Source organism: Prionailurus viverrinus, chromosome D4, assembly GCF_022837055.1.
Source record: "Prionailurus viverrinus isolate Anna chromosome D4, UM_Priviv_1.0, whole genome shotgun sequence".
Lineage (NCBI taxonomy): Eukaryota > Metazoa > Chordata > Mammalia > Carnivora > Felidae > Prionailurus > Prionailurus viverrinus.
Genome location: NC_062573.1, coordinates 79,455,750 through 79,472,269, shown reverse-complemented (window position 1 = coordinate 79,472,269; position 16,520 = coordinate 79,455,750). Strand labels below are relative to the sequence as shown.

The 16,520-nt window shown below is 45.2% G+C and overlaps 1 long non-coding RNA gene across 2 annotated transcripts in view; it reads left to right on the top strand.

Annotated features, from left to right (window-relative positions):
- LOC125150124 (uncharacterized) overlaps positions 1-16,520 on the top strand; it is a 191,388-nt gene that overhangs the window by 19,994 nt on the left and 154,874 nt on the right. The window lies entirely within an intron of this gene.

Sequence of the window (16,520 nt, the reverse complement as noted above, 5' to 3'; positions counted from 1 at the left end):
ACTGTACATGAGAGTATGTGTGCTAGAATATTTAAAGGGGTCATGTCTAAGGGGACGATTCTTTGGGTCTCTGCACATCCAAATCTTTGGATTTCTGCACATTATGTGAGTGGGGACATCAACCACTTTTTAATGTTTATTAATTTTTGAGAGAGAAAGAGCACAAGTGGGCAAGGGGCAGAGAGAGAGAGGGAGATATAGAGTCTGAAGCAGGCTCCAGGCTCAGAGCTGTCAGCATGGAGCCCAATGTGGCGCCTGAACCTACAAACTGTGAGATCATGACCTGAGTTAAAGTGGGATGCTTAACCAACTGAGCCACCCTGGTGTCCCTTTATTTTCTTTTTAAAAATTTTTTGTGTTTATTTTTGAGAGAGAGAGACAGAACACAAGCAGGGGAGGGGCAGAGAGAGAGAGAGACAAAGAATCCGAAGCAGGCTCCAGGCTCTGAGCTGTCAGCACAGAGCCTGACAGGGGGCTTGAACTCAGGAACTATGAGATCTGACCCGACCTGAAGTCAGATGCTTAACCAACTAAGCCACCCAGGCATCCTGACATCAACCACTTTTCAAACAAACTAACTTAATGTTTGCCGAGCAGACAGCCTTATAAAATAGAGCATCTCTGAGTCCAAGGAAAATGTTGTAGTCATGTAGCATAATAGAAATAGTATCTACTTCGAGGGTAAGAGTCAAGCAGGTTTCCTTGCAGCCCATGATAAAACATGTGACTTCCTCAAACTGTGGCCCAAATGCACTGTGTGTGTGGCCCTGTCCAGGCTGAGCTCAGTTACTCTGTGGCCAGGTTTCCTTCTTTTGCACATAGCTGTTCAGTTTTCCCAGCACAACCATTTATTGCAGAGACCATTTTCCCCCACTCTTTATTCTTGCCTCCTCTGTTATAGATGAATTGCCCATGTAGCCTTGGTTTGTTTCTGGGCTCTCTGTTCTGTTCCATTGATATATTTTTGTGCCACGACCATACTGTTTGGATTTCTACAACTTTATAGTATAATTTGAAATCAGAGAACATGCTTCAGCTTGTTTTTTTGTTTTTTGTTTTTTGTTTTTTACAAGATGGCTTTGGCTATTTGTGTGTGTGTGTGTGTGTGTGTGTGTGTGTGTGTGTGTGTGTGTGTTTAAGCTTATGTTTTGATTTTGAGAGCCCTAGCAGGGGAGGGGCAGAGAGAGGGAGAGAGAAAGAAAGAATCCCAACCAGGCTCAACACTGTCAGCACAGAGCCTGACATAGAACTCAAATTCACAAACCCTGAGATCATGACCTGAGCTGAAACCAGGAGTCAGAGTCTTAACTGACTTAAGCCATCCAGGCGCCTACCCCTTTTTTAAAATTTAAGTTTCTTTATCTTTTGTGGTTTTATACACATTTTAGTATCACTCTAGTTCTGTGAAAAATACTATTGGTATTTTGATAGGGATTATATTGAATCTATAGACTGCTGTGGGTAGTAGGCCTATTCTGACAATACTAATCCTTCCAATCCACGAGCACAGAGTATCTCTCCATTTGTGTGTGTCATCTTCAATTATTGTTCATTGGTGCTGTATAGTTTCCAGAATGTAGATCTTTTACTTTCTTGGTTAAATTTATTCATAAGTATTTTGCTCTTTTTGATGCATTTGTAAACGGTGTTCTCTCTTTTCTTTTTTTTTAAGTTTATTTATTGAGAGAGAGGGCTTGCACGTAAATGCACAAATGGAGAAGGAGCAGATGAGAGAATCCCAAGCAGGCTGTGTGATGGCAGTGCAGAGTGCAGAGCCGAGCCCGATGAGGGGCCTGAATTTACAAAACAAGGAGACCATGCGCTGAGCCAAGTTGGATGTTTAATGAACTGAGCCACCCCTGCGCCCCAGGATTTTTTTTCTTAATTGCTCCTTCTGCTAGTTTGTTACTAAAGAATGCAACAAATTTCTGTATATTAATTTTGTATCCTGTGACTTCACCAAATTCATTTATTCTAATAGTTTTTGGTAGAGTGTTTAGGGTTTTCTATACAAATATTTTTACATGGAGAAATGTTAAAAAAAAAATTCAGTTATGGAAACTTTGTTTAAAAATTGGGAGGATGAAGTCTACCTGGGGGGCTCAGTCAGCTAAAGCATCCAATTCTTGATCTGGGCTCAGGTCACGATCTCATCGTTCCCGAGATGGACCCCCCACATTGGGCTCTGTGCTGACAATGTGGAGCCTTCCTGGGATTCTCTGTCTGCCTCTGTCTTTCTCTCTAAATAAATTAGGAGAAGCTGAAAAATATTTTACAAAAGGTAAAAGACCTTGAATTAAGCAAAAATTGCCCATAAAACATAAGGCTTTTCTATCAACATGGAAACTCAATTCAAAATTTGAAAAACTCCAAGCTTTATAGAAGTCATGTGCTTTAAAGCTATTGGTCAGTTAACACTTTGGGTACCTTTTATATCAAAGGACTTCCAAATTTATGGGAAAATAGCAATGAGTGACTCTAAATTCATGATATAGATATTTTTCAATCTTTTACCTGTCTTCCAACAATGGTTAAGTTTGTATTATGGTGGATGCTATTCCAGCTATGTTAGGTCCAAAGTCTGGATTTATTGTAATTTAAATACAAGAGACAGAGGTTTTCCTTAGTGTTTCATTCTGCTGTAAATTGACCGTGTTGACATTTATATGAACCCAGTGTTCCTGGAGGAGGCTCCCTGTAAAGGACCACTTTCATCTCACCTACTCTGAAATAAGACTCCCCTCCACCCTTCCTCAATGACTATGACTCTTGCCTCGCTGGCTATCTCTAGGACCCCCTCCCATTCCTTGAAGGGAATTAAATTTCTTTTCTTTCAAAGAAAAGGAAGGGGGGCTTATTTTTTTCTTTCTAGAATGAAGTGTTACCAGAATATGCTAAAAGTTACAAGGGTTGAGTATCCATTGTATCTTCATTCCCCAATCTTTGCATTTCTATAAGCAAGCATCATTTGCATCCTGTTAGATGTGCAGGGGTTAGCTTCAAGCTCTACAGAATTGCAAAATAGTCAGAGACAATGAAAGGTAGGACGGCCTCAGAATCCGATAGCCCTGGAGAATTCATCTAAATAGCTAACATTCTTTCCTAAGGACACTTAATCATCCTTTTGCCCATTACAAACTTTTTCACTATTTTTCCTGACCTATTTAAGTTGTATGGATTTAAAACCTGCAAGGCAAAATTATGTACACCAAGACCTTGGCAGAGAATATAGTCCTCATCAGCTGCCCACTGTCCAATTAGCAAATGAGGGGAAATTCCCCCCTCCCCATATACGTACACGGGCCTATTTACACACACACAAAAATGCATTCCTTTCATTTTTCTTGCAGACAGATAGTCTAGACTTGGGCTTTGGAGCTAGACACGCTTACCCAAAGAGAGCTGTGTGTCTGGAACACAGTATTTTGGCCCCCGTAGAAATGAACCTACTAACTTGCATCCTCAGCTCACACCCAGGGACACCATAAGCAAGTGTACAAAACTGAAATTCTGTGACCTGTAGGGATGTCTGGTGCTAAAAGGGACACTTGACCTCCGCCCGATCCAGTCCGTTCTTGGAAGACTTGAAATACAAGCAGAAGACTCTGTTCTCTCTCCCACATTGACAGATTCTGGAGGTAAAGACTTCAACATCTTTTGCGGGGGACACAATTCAGCCTGGAACAGACCTCCTCTCCTTTTCTTGGGGACAATCACGCCTGTGTGCAGATGTGTATTGCCTTGTCCCATTAATCCTAGAGTTGGAAATGGAAATCAATGCCCAGGCCCTAGGCAGATGGATAAAAGGAAACTAGGCATGTGTTTTCCCTACCCCTTCAGTGTTGCTGGTTGTTATCACTCCATTCCCAGCCCTCAGGCAGTTGAGCTTCCTCAGATCCTAGTGAGAGCAAGGTCAAACCCTTCCCTCCCTGTTGCCCCCTGCTTTGGGATCCATATCCTGCCTGTTATGAACAAAGCAGAGCTGCAGAGAGGTCTCCTCTATCCACTTGGTGAGTCCTGGGTGGAGGAGGAGTGGGGGACATGGGGATGCTTCAGGGCACAGATGGCTCCCTGGGAGGAAAGTGACAAGTGGGCACAAGCCAAAAGTCCGGAAACACCTGCCGCCATGATTTTACTTCTTCCTCTTGTTTCCAGAGGTCAGCCTGTCCATAGGAAAAGAACACTACCATTTGTTAACTTGATGTGCTGAGCCAGGCCGCTCTTGGGCCCACATATACAAGATCTCACTTTGCTCATTATCGTACTGTTTTATAGTTGGCAAAGCATTTTCTCGTCTTACCTTTACTGCATCCTTTTGGGAATGTAGAAAATCTGCCTTGCTCATTTTGGAAATGGATAAGAGACTGACTTGACTTCACACCGTATTGATGTAGGTAGGATGTAGGACTCAAACCTGGTTCACAGAAGCAGCCAGACTTTTCCAAATAGGAGTAGCCAAAGGTCCTACTCCACAGAAGGCATTTCATTCCTACCAGTTGTTGGCAACCTTTAAGAATCTGCCTCCTTCGAAAGGCCACGTGGAAGGCAGCCATGACTTAGAGCCCTACCCCCTTCACGATATTCATGTGAGTGTGCGAGTGTTCTCTCACATACGTCCATATAGTCACACAGCTGAGCCTTGTGATCTCACTTTGGGGAAGAAATCGTGGCTTGACTTTGGTCAGCTCTCTTGAGGGTTCTGCGTTTTTGCCATCAGTATGGCTTACCTTTCCCCAAGGTACCAGTCTCAGCCCAATGCTGTCAAAATTCCTAGCTGGAGCTTCTGTCCTGTGTCTTTGCTACCTATTCTTTGGGGAGCACAGGGCTGGCACACAGTAAGTACTCTATGGAGAATGATGATGATCTGTGTTTATGTGTTAGCAATCTATTGCTGCGTAACAAATTACCCCAAATTGAGCCCCTTGCAACAACACATACATAATATCTCACTGTTTCTGTTGGGACAAGAATCCAGGCAAGATTAGCGTTCTGGCTCAGGATCTCTCATGAGGTTGCTCTCAAGCTGTCACCTGGGCCTGTGTCCAGAGCTGGTGCATCTGCTCACTCCTAGGATGTGGTTATTATCAGGACTCAGTTCTTCTCTGGCTATTGACTGGGTACCTCACCATATAGGCTTCTCTATCACTTCATGAATGTCCTCGTGACACAGCAGTTGGCTTTCTTGAGGGCAAGTGGTACAGAAAGATCCCAGGATGGAAGCTGCAGTCTTCTGTTACCTAAAGGTCTGGTGCAACCTACCATTACTTCCAGTGTAGTCTATCGATCACGCAGATGAGTCCTGGTACCACGTGGGAGGAAGCTATGCAAAGGTGTGATCATTGGGGGCCATCTTGGAGGCAGGCTACCACAATTTGTCTGTACAAGTATCTTATATTTTTCAGAGAACTTGTTATACATTCTTTCATTTTTGAACTTTGGCTTTTTGTTGTGTTTTTACATGAATTTATCTTGTTTTCCCAGTAAATCAAAAGCCTCTCCAGTAAAGAGAGTGTTACATTTCTAGGTCACTTGCCCTTTCCCCAACCCCAGTCCTCCCACCCCACACCAGGAAACAAAGCAAAGATTAAACCAAGCCTATGTGGATTTAGAAATAGTATTCATTGTATGAATTAGGTAGGCTGCTTTACATTCTGGGCCTCAGATTTTGCCTCTGTAAAGTGGGGTACAGAGGAGAAGAGTGGACCAGATGTTCTCTAAGGACCTTTAGAGATGCAAGGGCATTTTCTGAAATGGGTGGAACTCTCCCCATTTGAGAGACAGGGAAACAAAGTCAGAGAGTGCTGGCATTAACTCAATGTCACCAGACAGTCTGTGGCAAAGCTGGGGGCATAATACCATTTTTAGGACTGTAGGGCTGGTTAAATCTGGGCCAGCCACAGCTTTATCTGTTGTAGTAGTGTTTCCATTAATAATAGTTTTACCAGTTCTATCCATAACCACCTCTGCCATTCATTTAGCACCCGCTAATTGCCATGACCATTTCAAAGCTCTGTGTTATCCCTGTGAGTTACAACAATCCTATGCCATGGAAACTATTCCCATTATACAGGGGAAAAAAACTAATCCTAAAACAAATTCAGTTCTAGCTGAATGGTTGATTCTAAGGCACCAAGGAATGAGTCGAAGGCAAGAGTTGGAGGTTTGGAGGCTGGGATGAGGGCAAAGTGAATTACAACACCACAGATGCAGGGTGACTTCATTACAGCCACCCACAGTGTTTGGCCAGGCAGCTGCACCACCCCATGCGGAAAGGGTGAAGCAACCTCCAGGGACACCTGTGTGCAAAATGACCTTGATGTCATAGCTATCTAATAGCGTCAGGAACAGGCGGGTTGCTAAACTCTGAGCCAAGAACAAGATGGGGGGAAAATGTACCCTGCTTGTGCTACATATGACAGGGTATCCTGGACTTGGAGGCCACCAGTTGGCAGGACTGGAAACAGAAATGAAGACTGAAGGCTTTGTCCCAGGGGCATTCTTTCACATCCCTAGGTCTGCCTTAGCAGCCACCTGGGCCTCTGCCCTCTCCTTGCAGACCCTGGGCCGCCTCTGTCTCCCATCTCAGGGAATTCAACCTCTCTTTTTCCTGGGTTGGGGCTACTCCTAGCCCAATGTCAACACCAAACTCCAGTCTCTGTAGCCATCCAGTTCAGCATGATGCCACCTTACCCATTTGTGGGCTCTAGCCTCCCAAAGGCCTGAGTAGCATCTCTGATCGTACCTTAAGGATTTCCTAAGGCACCTTGGGTGGTACTTGGGAATCGTCCGACTTCAGCTCAGGTCATGATCTTGCGCTTTGTGGGTTTGAGTCCCATGTCGGGCTCTGTGCTGACAGCTCAGAGTCTAGAGCTTGTTTCACATGCTGTGTCTCACTCTGTCTCTCTGCCCCTCCCCCACTCACACTCTGCCTGCCCCTCTCCCTCCCTCCTTCTCTCTCTCTCTCTCTCTCTCTCTCTCTCTCTCTCTCTTCCTCCCTCTCTCTCTGTCAAAGATAAACATTAAAATTTTTTTCTTAATTCTCCCTGGTACAGGGGAGTCTAGAATACAGAGGCCTTCTGATTGACCTAAGAAGTTGTTAGGGGTAGGAAGGAGGAAATTGATTTCTTATGCTTTGGCCCCTCTTCCAGCCAAGAGAAGGCAAAACTTCTCAGCTCATCACATTATGCTTCCATTTATTCTTTCTAGGAGACCATTGCACTTGGTAGTGTTCTCCCAATGTCACATGCAAGACACTGAAGTTCAGGTAGGCTAAATAACTAGCCCCAGGTCATACCCTTAGTGACCAGCAGATCTCAACTCAGATGTGTGTAACTGAGCCACAGGCCATGGGCCTGATAGCAGGAAGCACCCATCACATGTTGGGCTCTATCTTCTAGATGCTTTCTGGATGTTATCTAATTTTAAGCTCTGCAACGACCATGTGAGATAGGTATTACTGGGCCACTTGATAGATTATAAAACTGGCTCAGTAAGGTTAAATAACTTGCCCAAGGACACAGAGTTTAGACATGGCAGAAATCAAGATGAGTTTGGAATGTCAGTCCTGCCTTCCCCCAGTCTCCAGGGCCAAGAGGGAATTCTAAGCACTGGGTGCCCCAGATTACATGCTGTTTTGCCCCCACTCCGTGCTTCCATCAGAACGTATGCATGGTGGATCCAGGAGTCTGTCTCTCCCACCTTCCATGCCCACAGCTTCACCACCACCACCTGCCCTGAGACCAGCAGGACTATCTTACCACCTCTTCGTCTGTGTTTGAAAGTTACTGTATGAAGCCTGGATGTCCAGGATCAGCACCTGGATTTGTATTTGGACACCCCCTATTCTAACCCCAACTCTTACCTTTGCTAATTTCTACAACTCTTCTACTGGGGGCTTTGGAACTAGCATCAATCATCAATAATTCTCCTTCTACCCTTCACCTCTCCTTTGCATTTTGAATGTACTCCCTAACTCTATTACATGTTTTGTAAGGGCAGCACCATTGGGTGGGCCGATCAGCTATGGGACTCTTCTATGCCATGTTGCTTGTTTGGTTAAATAACTAGCCCCAGGTCATACCCTTAGTGACAGGCAGATCTCAACTCAGATACGTGTAACTGAGCCACATAACTTGGTCTACCAGCACAGTAAGTTCCTGTTGTGTTCTCCAGTGAAATGATGATACTTATAGGTAATTGACTCTCTTTGGAGGACCCTGTTCTTGGCATTTCTCTCAAGTGGTGGTGGTTTCCATTCCAATAGCCCTTACCTACTAGGCTAGCATAAGATGGGTGTCCTCCTTGATCAGTATGACTGCTTCCAGATCATTCTGCTCTAAACCAAATTTGAATTGCTCATCATCAGACCCCTCTCCCTTCTTATTGCAATCCTCTGGTGATCTCCAGGCCCTCCCTCTAATTGACTGAAGAGTAGGACCCAGCTCCCCATCACTGTCTGCAACACTACTCTTCCTCCAGTTCTTGGTAACGTTAACACCTACACAGGTAACACTTCCAATGTCCTGGTCTCCTGGTTCCTTTAATAGCTTTGTCTTCTACTTAAGACCCTCACTTACATATTATTACTGTAGAAGATGTCACTAAGGGAACTAAAGTCCTGCAAGTCTATTTCAAATGTCCTATTTTTCATTCATGACTTCCTATTTTTCCAGTTCACTGTGGCGTCTGATCAAAAACTTTTCCACAGCCCCGGGACCTACAATCCACTGATCCTTGTGCCCACACTAAGTATGCTCTTGCCACAGGCTATTTGTACTTGGGGTTTGCTCTCCCCCACCCAATACCTACAGGGTTCACTCCTCTGTTTCCTCAAAGCTTTGCCCTAGCATCATCCTTTGCCATGGTCTATTATGTAAAAGTGCCCTTCCTCCGACATTGTTGTTCCTTGTGGATTATTTGTCTCAAGGTACTTATCACTAAAATAGTACATATTTTCCTTTTTATTCATTCCTCTGGGATGGAAGCTGTATGTGGGCAGGGAATCTTCTTCACTAAAACCCACTGTCTCCAACAGGGCTTGGTACATGCATGGTTATCAACGTTGGTTGGTTGAAAAAAAAATATGCTAGGGCTGCATTTTAGACACAGGTCAGATAGACTAGAAAGTTCCTCCTTCCCATTATTCTGTGTCCTTTCAAGATAAACCACAGTTGTGAGACCTGTTGAGTTAGTGGCTTTTATGAGGGTGTGGGGGAGATCTTGGGAAAGGAACCTGACCAAACACCCCAGATACGAGTAACTGGCAATATAGTACCAATTAAAAATTTGAAAACAGATGAAAAATCAGATGGGTTGCTGATCTCCTGAAACCACAAAACTCTTGCTCATTGCTATTCTTTCCTTTCTCTTCTTTCCCATTGTAATCCCCTTCTCTTCCCCTGTTCTATGTAACTATTTTCCTTCCCACTTTCCCTCCCTCCATCCTGCCTTGCCTCTCATTTTCTTACCTCTTACTCCTTGACCCCTTTTCTCCTCTCCTTAGCTTTCTCAAAGAACAAAGCAAATTATTTTTTGGAAAGAATTTTAATTTCCAAGGTGTGGGAAAAATGAAATTGTCCCCTTTCCTGAGGTTCCCTTGAGCATCCTGTGCTTTAATGAAATAAATGGCCTGAAGGAAGACGTAGTGAGTAGAGGTCGGTTGGTGGGGCTGTCCGTGCTTGGGTTCCCTCTCTTCCTCCTGATTTGGCCTCAGCAGCTCTAGGGGGATGGGCAGAGCAGGGCAAACTTCTCACTGGTCCCTTGTCCTGTGCTACTTCTGAAATAGAAATAAATGACAGCCTAGAGATTCTGAAGAAATTTGAAGGAAGAGGGAGGAAGAAACCCCTCTTGATAGTGAATCCTGAAGCTGGTAGAGAAACACTTCTCTTCTGAACGCCAAGTTTTAATTTCGATGTGTGCATTGGCTTAGGGGGGAGGCCGGTTTCTCTCTCTCTCCTCAATGAATTAACCTAGAATAGTTGCAAATGGTAGAACCAGGGGACAGGTCTGATGGTAGAGTACCCCCCACCCCACCAGTGGGAAGCAGATGTGTCAGGATAGGACACTGCAGACAATCTGGCAGTCTTTGGTGGGAGATGTATGGAACAGTGTGGAAAGAACAAGGAACTTTGGTTTCAAGTGTACTGTACTTGAGTTCAAATCCTTGCTGGACTACTTTCTATCTTGGAAACCTTGGCAAATAGGGCTTAACTGCTTTGTGGTTTAGTTTCCTCTTCTGTCAAATGGAGATCCCAGTCCCTACTTGACTGGGTTGCATAAGGACTGGAGATGATGCATAGTAATTATGACCATGATGATTAGCATGAATTTGGGTATTTACTAGATGACAGACATTGTGCTAAGTGTACACGTTGGCTCACAAAAGTGCCCAGAACGATGCTTGGCACATAATGGGCATTTGATACATTTTAAGTTGATTTTTATCCAGCACTGCCTAGGGCTAAGAAAATGACAGGTGATATGAACTTTGAAGACATATGAATATTTCATGTCCCTTCTCTACTGTGCAATGGAAAAGTTTCAGCTTCCCTGGAACCTCGATAGAAAAAGAAGTATTCATCAAATAGTTTAGTTTATGGCTGCATAAAGAAACAACTCCAAAATCTCAGTGGTTTTACCCAACAAAGTTATATTTCTCATTTACCCTACAAGTCTAACGGGGTCTACCTGGGGTTCTGTTCATCATTGTCACTCACAGCCCTTGGCAGATGAATGCTCCATCTTGACCTCTGTTTCCACAATTACCAATACAGGAAAAAGGGGGGCTGGTATAGAGAAGCAGTAGCTAAATACTATGCAGAAGTAACCCATATCTCTTTGGCTCACATTTGTTTGGCCAAAGCAAGCCATTTGGCCACATGTAAGTCAAATGTGGTGGAGGAATACGATCTACCATGCATATATTCAAGGAGAACCAAAATACTTGTGGATAGCCCAATGGCCATGGACCCTAATGATGACCACAGAAGGGCATGCTCTGGATGGTGAACATCATCAACGTTCTTTTTACACAAAAGGGATAATAAGAGCCACCATGAGCTGAGTGCCTATTACGTGATAGTTACCGTGCCAGGTACTTTCCATTCATATATCCATTAATCCTCCCAAGAAGGTCTTAATAATCTCCATATTATAATGTAGAAACTAGGGCTCAGGGAGTTTGACTTACAAAGACTTAATAGTATTAAGTACTACACGATCAAAGTCTGCAGTTCTCGATTTGTAGGGAAAGCTTTCAAAAAGAGGACTGCACTAGGACACTATGGAACTGATTTCTAGCTCTGCTTCTTAATTTTTGAAATCTGAGCACGTACCAGAATGGCAGATGGGTTTGAGGGTCAGCTCTGACAGATTTGAGTTGGCTGCTAGAGAACTGTCATCAGAAGACTCTCTAATGGGAAGGAGTGATGTGATTAAGAATGTCTTCTCTGGGCACAGGAGTGGGGGTGGCAGCATGGCAAACAGATGTTTGTCATCTCTGGGCATTTTTCTTGTCTTTGGGTTTCTGCTACGTTCACTTATGAAACAAGGTTAATAAAACTATATCGGAATAAAGATATGAGCCTGGCCAAGATAACTTCTTGATGTCTTGAGAAGGCACCAAAGCTTCTCTTGCTGGTGCGTATATTCCCACTTGCTTTATGCATAGTGTTTCCTCCTGTAGTCACGAAAATCCATTAGTACGTATGGGCTGGGGTTGGGGAAGGGAACGCAACAGATTGTCATTGAAAACGAAGGAGAGCAGAGCTGGAGGCCTCTGGTAGGAAGGATGAATCATTTATTGGCACTTAAGGATGCCAATCATCACTGCCCTACCAAACATCCGTGAGCTGGATATATGCTCCTGGTCTATAATTCCAAGGGCTGTATTTCTCTGTCTGGGAGTGATAGGCTGGGGAGGCCTGAATCCTCAGACAGAAATGCCTCATCTTTTCAGCAGTGATGGGAAGAATACAGCAATAATTTTTCTCAAGGTAGACAGGATACACTAATGAGGGTCCCAGTGGGAAATTGCTAGCACACACCAAGGGTTTTTTTTCAAAGAGCTTGTAATGAAGATTCTATTTACAGAGACGTCCTTAGGATTAAGGGGACCAACAGGGACTAGGGAGACCGTCAGTGATTAGCAGCCCCTGGCAGGTCTGAAGCTACAACTAGAAGGGAAGGCATTCCTGGAGTCTGAGTGCCGAGGCCAAACAGAAGGGCGGTTCAATTCTCCGTGGCTCTTGTAACTCGGCTGCTGCCCAGACGACTGCCCCACAGGCAGAGAGAGGGTGGGGGTAATGCCCAGAATGTTCTCTCATCTGCTGACATCCTGTTAGAGGGCAAGGGAGCCAGGGTGGTACAGACCCCTTGGACCCTGCAGCAGGGCAGAGAGGGGTGAATTACGGCTTGAAAAGGACCAACGGTGAAGGCCCAGCACACAAGAACAGACACACGAGCTAGAATACTCCCAAGTCTGAGAGTCACGTCAGAGTTGACCAGGGAGGCATGGGGAGCCCTGAGATGTAAGGAACCACCTGTATCTTCGTTTGCGGGGCTAGGGCACCAGCCCGAGAGAAGCAATTTTGAAGCGCAGCAAAACTTAAACCTATTTTCCTGGACCTAAACTCTTGGGGGAAGATGGCTGTTTGTTTTTAGGTGATAATTTAATATTTTCCCTTACTCTTTTTTTTTTTTTTAAATGTTTGTTTTTAAGAGGGAGAGACGGCGCAAGCCAGGGAGGGGCAGAGAGAGAGATAGGGAGACAGAGAATCTGAAGCAGGCCGCAAGCTCTGAGCTGTCAGCACAGAGACCAACATGGGGCTTGAACCCACGAACCGTGAGATCATTACCCAAGCCGAAGTCTGATGCTTAACCAGCTGAGACACCCAGGCCGCCCCAATACTTTGCCTTATTTTAGGAAAGGTTTCTTGTGAACATGTCTGCCTCTATCCTTGAGACTGAGGCAAAAGAAGAGAAGTGTTTTTGATCCAGTTTGGGTTAGAAGTTGAAGGAGAGATGGTATGTGGTCTCGGACTGGCCCAAGTGAGGGAGTCCAAAAGTCTCCCCAAAATCCCTCAAGGGGAAGCCTGGGACCCGCATAAATGACAGCGATAATCCTCTGAGAGTTCTCTTTCTGTTGTCCATGCCTTGGAAGATTTATCTTCTCTGCTCTTTAACAAAGGAGACCCTTCCAGGCCACCAGTCAGATAGCCTCTGCTTCTAATGCTGTTGTTGTTGTCACGGAAACCCATCCCAGCTTCTGGGCCAGAACCGGGGACAGTCAGGTTTTCTTCTTTGCTCAGAACCCACTCCCCTCCCAAAAGCCAAACGCCCCCTCCAACCTCAGATTAGATGCCCTCATGAGGGCAGAAGAGAAGCCTTACAACTGCATTGCCCAGTAGGGCAGGCTAGAGCCACATGTGGTCGTTTAAATTTTAAATGAATTTAAATTAAAAAATTGAGGCCTTAGGGTGCTGGGTGGCTTAGTCGGGGAAGCATCCAACTTCAGCTCAGGTTATGATCTTCATAGTTCGTGAGTTCAAGCCCTGCATTGGGCTCTGTGCTGATAGATCAGAATCTGGAATCTGCTTCGGATTCTCTCTTTCTCTCTCTCTCTCTCTCTCTCTCTCTCTCTCTCTCTGCCCCTCCCTGGCTTGTGTTGTCTCTCCCTCTCAAAAATAAACATTAAGAAAATTAAAAATTTAACTTCTGAAGCACACTAGATACATTGCAAGTGCTCAATCACTCCAACTATGTTGTGCAGGACACCAGAAAACATTTCCATCACACTAGAGAGTTCTCTTGGGTCCTTGTCATGGCCCTGGATGGGTAGGGATGGCCAACAGGATTCAAAAGCTGTCTTCACCAGCGGAATCCTCTCCTTGATAACAGGTGACCCTGTCTGGGCTTGTACAGTTTTCTTAGGCAGCCAGCAAGAGAGTGATAATTACAGCCTGTGTTTATTTAGTCCTTGACATGTGTAAAACAGTGTGCATTGTCATTTAATTGCCACACAGCCCGGACAAAGACACTATTATTATCTTCATTTTAACGGTACAGAAACTGAGGTCCAGAGAAATTGACCGTACAACTACTAGCCTATCATACGAAATTGCCAACCTTCAGCCATTTTTGATTCAACCTCCTAGTGAATGGCAGAGCCAGGGTTCAAATCGAGATCCAAAGACTATGCAAGTTCAGTGTGGCTGAGCCTCTGTAAGGGACCACATTGAGACCTACATCATCAGGCTCTAAAGGATTCAGTGAAATAATGTTGGTTCTGTGCCTGGTACCCAGTGGGGCTCATGGAAAGTTCGTTGTTTTTGGTCTTAACTTCCTTCTGTTAGTCTCAGTCTCTAGGAAGGTAGAACGCAGCTGTCTGAGCAGATGTGACCAGTGTGATGGGGAAGGGATGGCACATTGCCATTTACCAGATCTCTTCCCAGGGACCTGGAACCGCTTCTCTTCCTCACCAAGCCTGCCCATGCCCACCTCTTCCCACGTGTCTGCATCAGGGCATCTCTCCTGCCTCAATCCCAGGGGAGGGTGATGGACATGGGCTCTTCCTGTTCCCCGTGCCCTTAGCAGCCTAGCAGATACACTTCATCAACAGACCTGTCCCCTAGAGACCTCAGAAGTCACTGGAAGGCTGGAGGTGGGCCCGAGGGGCTTGCTGCTGCCCTGAGTATGTCAGGTGGTTACCTAAGCTCTGCCTAACCTCCTGCCTGCTGGAACTCTGTTCTCATGATTGTTTCTGGCAAGAAGCCAGGTGCAAAACTCCTCCCAATTTTATTTGGCAAGAGGGGGGCAAAGTGCCCCCCGGCTGAGTGCCCTGCTCTTTGGGTGGGGCTTTAGGACTTGGGAGTAATTTCCATCCATAGGAGGAAATTTTGTGTCTCAAAAGCAGTAGTATAGTATTGGCTGGATAATGAAAATGGCGCCTGGTTAGATTTGAATTGCAGGTAAGCACTAGATAATTGTTCAGGATGGGTATATAGGATACAATATTGGGGACACATTTCCAGTAAAAAATTTTTGCTGTTTATCTGAAATTAAATCGACCTGGACATCCCGCGCGTTATCTTGCAACCTTAGAATAGTTGGGTTTCCGTCTACACTTCGGCTGCTAGATCATTTATGATGATGTTAAGGACACTTGGGAATAAGGGGGCGGGTGGGGGGGGGGAGGGGGAAGACCTGTGTCGAGTTTTGCCAGATGCTCCCTGGAGTCATAGTCGTAGCTCCCTGTGAAGTGATTTAGACTCCAGGTTCTCAAAACATGGTCCCTGGACCAGCACTGTCAGCATCACCTGGTACTTGGTAGAAATGCAAATGCAAATTGCACGTCTTGCCCCAGACCTCGGAATCAGACGCTCAGTGGTGGGGTCAGCAGTGTGTGTCTGACAAGCCCTCCGGGTGGTGCTGACACAGCTTGAGGTCCACAAGTGTAGCCCCTGAGCAAGAGCCTTAGCAATCAGGCAGACCTGGGCTTGAAATCCAGTCCCACCATTTATTGGCTGGGTCAACCTGGCATAATTACTCAACCTCTCTGAGCCTCTGTTTCTTCTGAAACAAAATAGAACTAGAATACCTTATTAAAAGGTATAATAAGGATTAAATTATATATTAAGAAAGATGACCCACGGTGCTTGTCTATGTAAGAATGCACGAAACGATTACTCTTGCTTTTACCCTACAAATGGAGCTCCAGTCGTGCCCTGAGATAAGTTCAGTGGTCAGTATGGCAAGCCCTCATTACGGGGAAGCGGGGAAGATCTCTGCTTGCTCAGTCCAAACAAGGCTTTCATTTTCAGGAATTCAGTTTCCATGAGTCCTGTGGAGGGAGGAAGGAGTTAGGAGGAAAGGGAGGGAGCAGGGCAGGAGGACCGGCATTGGTTTCTGACCCACGGACAGACACAGCGTGGAGGGTCACATTCACTTAATTCCCCTTTCAGTGCTCGGTCGAGGACAGTTGTCCAAAAGGCAGGGTTTTTACAAAATTGTTTTTGTATTTTGTGTAGAAAGGTAAGGGGGAGGAGGTCCTGAGGGGATGACACATGGGGAGAGCTACAGAGGGAGGGCCTTTAGCACATTTGAGTATGTTTCAAAGGGCAAGTCTGGGGCCTCCCATGATCAGTCTAGACCAGGGTTTCTCTGCTTTGGCTCTACTGACTTTTTGCATCAGATACTGCTTTGTTGTGGGGCTCTCTTGTGCATGTGGAACAGCCTCCCCAAACCTCTACCTATGAGATGCCAGCAGCCACTCTCACACTCCCTCACAGTGGTGACAGTCAAAAGTGTGTCCAGACTTTGCCAAATGTCCTAGGGACAAAAGGGACTTGGGGTGACAAATGTCCCTGGGCTGAGAACCACCAGTCTAGAGAATATATTTAAGAACACTCACTCAAACAATTTAACAGCTACCATTTATTGAGCATTTATTATTTCCAACCCCCATGCTGATATCACAAGGTAGGTCTTACTACCTACATTTTACAGTTGATGAAACTGAGGCT